This window comes from Cupressus sempervirens, chromosome 3, assembly GCF_028749045.1.
Source record: "Cupressus sempervirens isolate cs-2001-9-10 chromosome 3, ASM2874904v1, whole genome shotgun sequence".
Classification (NCBI taxonomy): domain Eukaryota; kingdom Viridiplantae; phylum Streptophyta; class Pinopsida; order Cupressales; family Cupressaceae; genus Cupressus; species Cupressus sempervirens.
Genome location: NC_143120.1, coordinates 192,262,426 through 192,268,873, shown reverse-complemented (window position 1 = coordinate 192,268,873; position 6,448 = coordinate 192,262,426).

The following is a 6,448-nucleotide window of genomic DNA, read 5'->3' as shown; positions in this document are numbered from 1 at the left end:
TAAAGCTTCCATGTAGGAATTAATAATGTTTCTTAGACCAAGGGCCTTAGCCGTTGTACTTTTGCCAGGAAAAATAGTGTCATCAGCATATTGTTGATGCGTTTGATTCTTATAAGCATCCACCACCACTCTCCCGAAGGCACATCTATCCCCTCACCTACTATATCCAAACCTATTGATGTTCCTTCTCTAAAAAAGACTATTCATAATCAAGATGCTCATTAATGTCGTAAGAAAAGTCAAACTAAAGCTAAGGCCAAAGCCCATTCTCTTACTTCTCAACCTAGATCTTCATCTCAACCTTTACCTTCCTTTGATCAAACCATGTGTTAGTTTTTTGGATGAAGCTAAACATGGTAACACTATACATATGGATAAAGATGATGATTATTTTCGTAATTTAGATTCTATTAATCTAGACATGGAAGATACTTTATATGATGAACATTTTAGTAGCGATGAAAAATTAATTGATATGGATAATGATTTTCTTAACAAGCTTTCTACGCAACTTACAATCACTCCCAGGAATGAGCATAGTGACTATTAAAGTCCTTGCTTAGAACTTGTTGTGATCCCTACTATGTGGATGTTGTTCCTCTCACAACTTTCCACCCTTCCCCTAGCATTTTTAAATGAGATAGGGAGGGGGAATGAAAAATTCTTAATGTGGACTTAATTCATCATGGTAGTCTTTGTGTTCTTGTGTTGTGTTTTCCCCCATGTTATGTTTTTGTTATATGTTTTTTTTAATTGCTTGAGATGATCCTTGTTGCTTCATTGAGCTCAAGAGGATAAAGTAACCACCCTTTCGTATATAATCTTCTATTTGTTTCTCTTTCTTCTATATGTTATTACATGTTATGTCATACTTGTGCTATTGTTTGCATTGGTGATCTTGTATACTCTTCTTGGTTTCTTATGATATGATGATACTGATTCTTTTTGTTCTTTTTATTGGCCCAAAAAGGATCTTCTTCATAACTCTTCTGTGTTTTTTCCTCCATTCTGTCATAGGTCTACTTCTTTTGGTGAATGATGATATTTTCATACTTGATATAATATTACATGTTATCATACAATCTTACTAACCCCAAAGTTAGTAGATCCCTTCATGCTCTCTCTTTTGTTATGTGCTTATTTCCCTTGATATTTTTCTCTTATTGAGGGTATGTCATAGTGGAAACGTAATTCAGTGGATGCATGTACACTTCTATTAAAGCTATTGCTCCTATTAAGGTGTTTGCAATCGCTTTAACGTGGGGGTATACACTTTTCTCATTCTTTCACAATGGAATACAAATATGGATTCCATGTATAGCTTGGAGTACTTTATCCTTTAGTACTTGGTATGATTTCTAAGGTATACTCAAATCTATGCATTTTCATTTCATGTTTACCCCTCTCTCACTTTTTCTTTCTAGTTTTTGGGAACCAATGATAGTTCATGGGGGCTTGGTCTCTTTTTGGAACTCTCTCTAAACTATTGATAGTTTAGGAGATTCGATCCTTGTTTTTACCATTCTTTTGACTACTAATAGTTTGGGAAGCCCAATCTTGTTTTGATCCCTTAAGGACACACACATCCTTATGCCTAAGTCACTTTTCAATTCTTCTTTTTGGGGCATGGAGTTCCCTTGTAGTTGAATCACTTAATGGACTAACTAATATGCCACACACACTTGCTAGACTATTTGGTTCATCTTCAATGGGTTGATTAGTATGCCACACACACTTACCACACACACTTACTAGACCATTTGGTTAATCTTTTATGGGTTGACTGGCATGCAACACGCACTTGCTAGACTATTCAATGCCATCCCTTTTGTAGAGACCTTCCCCCTTTTTCTTTTTCTTGTGTACTTCATAATAGGGAACACAAACCTTATTGGGCAAGTAATTACACCCCTTTTTTGTAGTACTTATCTCTCTTATTATGATTCCATATGTGACAAAGACTCAAGTCTCTTGGGGGCTTGATGAATTCTTTTCCTCCTAGATCATGATAAGATTTTCTCTTTTGCTCTTAATCAACTTTACAATGAGTTTGAGGAAACTCATGCTAAAGTGGGCGTTAAATGTATCATCTTAAAATGGACACACTTGCCTTTTAAGACATTTTACCTTCCTCTTCATAAATCCTTCTTTGAACCATGGATATAGCTATGCTTGATCACTTTTTCTACTCTATTCTTCCTCTTTCCACCATATTTATCCTTGCTATCTTCCTCTTCTTTCTATGGCACTCCAGACCTAATCTCTAAGACCAAGTCGACTCAAGTCAACCTATTATTGACTTAGGTCAACCTATTCTAGACTAGGTCAACCCAAGTTGACCTAGTAAATGATTTTGGGGCTCAAGGCCGAAAAGGTCTTAAGTGTTTAATTAATTCTCTTTTGTTGTTTCATAAGCTTGTACTGTAGTGCCCACCTATAGTTTTTTTTTTTCATTATATTTACCAAACTCTCTTATGCCTATTTCATGGATGTGTTAGTTTCAAGGATATTATTTCATAACTTGGACTAGAGATATATCAATGATGATTACTTAGTTGACTATATTTCATGTGTTGTTTAATGATTATGGCTACTAGTGCATTAATGATGCTTTAATGATTCATATTTAATAAATGTGATTCCTTTCATAGCAATGTCAGATGATTCTTTAATGATGATTACTTCATATTTGCAATGATACATTATTTTATCTAAGAATTTGATGTTTGACTTATAATTATTATATTACTTATCCCATACTTGCATGTGTATGGTGTGTGTGTCTCTTTTATCTTTATGTTTGTCATGTTTGATGTGGTTAAAGGAGGGAGTTGTAGTCACTTGCTAGTTGGGATCTACATGATGTACCACCCCCTGTCATTGCTTGTTTATTTTAGATATATTTATATACATGTACATACTCATCCTTTATGTAGAATGTAGGTACTGGGCATCGACTTCCCTGAATTGCTAAGATTAGTGTGCCCTATCACAATAACTCAATGGTAAAAATGGGGAGATAATGTTCAAGTCCAATCCTAGCTATAGCCTAAATACTTATCTTGCAAGGAGGACTCGTAACTAACTTTTCAGCCTTTTTAAATCCATGAGTTTATCTTTGTCTGTGTTGTTAGATTTTGAGTTTTGGTATGTTTTGGTAATGTTGCTTTTATGTGGATTATAGTATGTTATTTATTTGGTAATTGATTTAATTATAATATTTAGGTTAAACATATAATTAAATATTATTTGATTAAAAAGAAAATATTAAAGCATGAGAATATTTAATTAATTAAAAAATACTAATTAAATATGTGTTTTAATTTAAATGTCTTAATTTAGAAGTCTAAATTTAGAAAATCGGTTAAAGAGAAATTAGAATATGATGACATTTAATTAATTCTAAATAAATTAAATATATACTTCAATTTAAAAGATTTAATTTAAAAGTTTAATTTAAGAAGTTGGACAAAACGAGAATTAAAATATTAAAACATTAAAAATTTAATATTGCTTTACTATAATTATTTATTTAATAATAATTAAATTAGTGTTACATTTAAATAATGAGATTTGAATATTATTAATTTAAATAATAAACTATGCTTTAATTAGTGCTTGCACTAATTAATAAACTGGAGGAAAATAAAATATAAAAGAATGAACTTTAAAGATAAAGTTATAGTTCTAATTGTGGCGTAGTTATATTCATTTAATTTAATGATAATTATTTAGGAGTTTTATTTTAATAATAAACTCTAAATAATGTTATTAATTAAATTAATAAATATATTACTAAAATCGCTTCAAAAATTAATTAAAGAGAGGAAACTAATTATTTAAATTAGGATATTTTTTAATTAAATATAAAAAAGGATTGTGCATGAAAATGGAAAAGGTAATAAAGTAATAAACAATAATTGATTAATGAGTTCCTTCTCGTGATTGCACCATCAAAGCCCCAATTTAGGGGAGAACTCTTTATCAAAGATCTAGAGCTCATTTTGCAATTATGCAGGTTTTGGAGAGCAAAATTCAGAATTGGATGAAAAGAATTGTTAAAAGTTTTGGAGAGTTTGGATTTGCATACATTCACAGATTGTCTCAAATTTTAGCTATGGTTTTGAGGTAGGGTTTGAAAACTCACTGTAGAATTTTATTGAAAGATCTGTTTACTTTGTGTCTTTATGGGTGCTTGTATTTTTTGGAAAAAGGGGTAAAACTTTATTCAATTAAAGCCAAATTACAGAAGGCCTCAGGCCCAAACAACCAAAACACCAACCCAACACCAATTAAGTTCTATCCTTTTCCACTAATTGCTTGAGGGTCCCACCAAGATCAGCAGGAAGATCATCCCTATTAGAAATATCCCAACCAGCACCCCTCTCTGATGCCCATTTTGCCAAGCATCAGCCACTACATTCCATTCCCTAGGAATATGACAGAAGGAGATCCCATCCATAAAGCTACTCAAGTGAAGAATATCTCTAACAATAGAGGCAATTTGCTAGTTAGATTCATCCACTCTCTGGTTATTTATCATATCCACAACTATCTGAGAGTCTGACTCACACACCATTCTCCTCCAACCAAGAGAACAAGCCCACTCCATAGCCACCTTAATGGCCAAAGCCTCCATCACGTTATTGGATTGAACTCCTTTGTGAATAGAGAATATGAAAATAACATTGCCATCTGAATCTCTCCCAATCCCCCCCACTCCAGCCTATCCAGGATTCCCACGGGAGGAGCCATCAGTGTTGATCTTTAGGACTGCAGCAGGTGGAGGACTCCATCTCCCCACTCTACAAACCTTCCTCTTTAGTGGCTGAGATCTCTTACTGCTAATAGTTCCAAATCCTTTATCCACTGATCCTAAATTCCTGACAATACTGAAATCACCAAGATCCATCGGCTCTGACATATCACATTTAGTAGAGATAGTCTCTTAAAGCTTGCTTAAGATCAGCTACCATATTTTAGTGACTCCCAAGCTAGAGTTACAGAAAATCTGATGATTACGCTCCAGCCAAAGATTCTAAAGAATGAAAGAAGGTCCAATAGCCCAGGCCACCTGAAGGAGTGAAGTTTTTGTAGGGGGTCTGCCAAGGCTATCCCAAAATTCAATAAGAGATTCAGCATGAATAAATCTATGACAAAACGCCTCCCACCACTTATGCCAGATCTCTCTAGAGAGAGGACATAAGAAGAAAACATGAGAGACATCTTCCTTATCCAACCTACATAGGGGACAGAAAGAGGGTCCTTGAAACCCTCTTCGCTAGATATTATCCCAAGTAAGACACTTTTTTTGAGCAACCAACCATAGAAAAAAATTACATTTCAGCCAAGAAGATTTATTCCAAACCTTCCTCCACTAGTGAACCTCCCGAACTACATTACATTGGCTATCCAATCGAGCATATCCTTGGGCCACACTGAACTTACCTTTAGGGCAAGGACCCCAAGCCAGGATGTCTTTGTCTTTAGAAGAGCTGCATAGCCTAGTAGAGAGAAGATTCGCCAGTTCAACCTGAATCTCCGAGGAGCCCCCCGTGGGCCAAACCTATGGATCCTTCCAACTAGCCACCTCCATCGATCCACACCTCTTAACAATCTTGAAGTGAGCTACCGTGGTCCATCCTGTAGAAGAAAAGATACAGAAGTTGAAGGTGGGGGAAGCTGGAGAGAATAGGAGGGTGGCCATCCCAAGAGTCTTTCCAGAATAACACACTTGACCCCTCATTATAGATCCGAAAAAGGCCTTCCTTGATAAGAGGAGCACCCCTTTTAAGGGTGTCCCAAATAAAGGACCCCTTACCATCAAGCTCAAGTGTAGGAATATCTTGAACCTCCACTCTTGGGAAATACTTATGGGTCAGAATCTTGGCCCAATCTTGATCTTGATTCTTGCACCACCTCCAGTATAACTTTGTTGCAAGAGCCTTGACGCCAAGAGCCATACATTTAAGGCCTAGACCCCCAGCAAACTTAGGCAAGCAAACAGTGTCCCAATTGACTAAGCTCCATTTAGAGGATAGGAGATTGCCTGACCAAAGGAATTGTTGTGACAAAGCATCAAAATCTTTCATAACTCCAATAGGAGGAGTTTGCACTAAACACTTGTAAATAGGAAGAGCCTGAATCACAGTCTTGAGCAGGGTAACCCTTCCAGCAGATGAAAGCCACCTATGAGTCCAGTGACTCACTCTACTACAAAATTTGTGAACAAGACCTTGCCAATATTCTTTCCGTTGAGTCCCCAAAGCCAAAGGTACTCCGAGATAGATCAAAGGGAGGGATCCAACTTGAAACCTGAGAATTCTAGCAATCTTGAACTGAATTGACTAAGGAGTATTAAAGAAATAAATAGAAGATTTACCTTCATTAATTTTTTGTCTAGAAGCTTTTAAATAAGTATCCAAAATATTTCTAAAGTTTCTTGCCT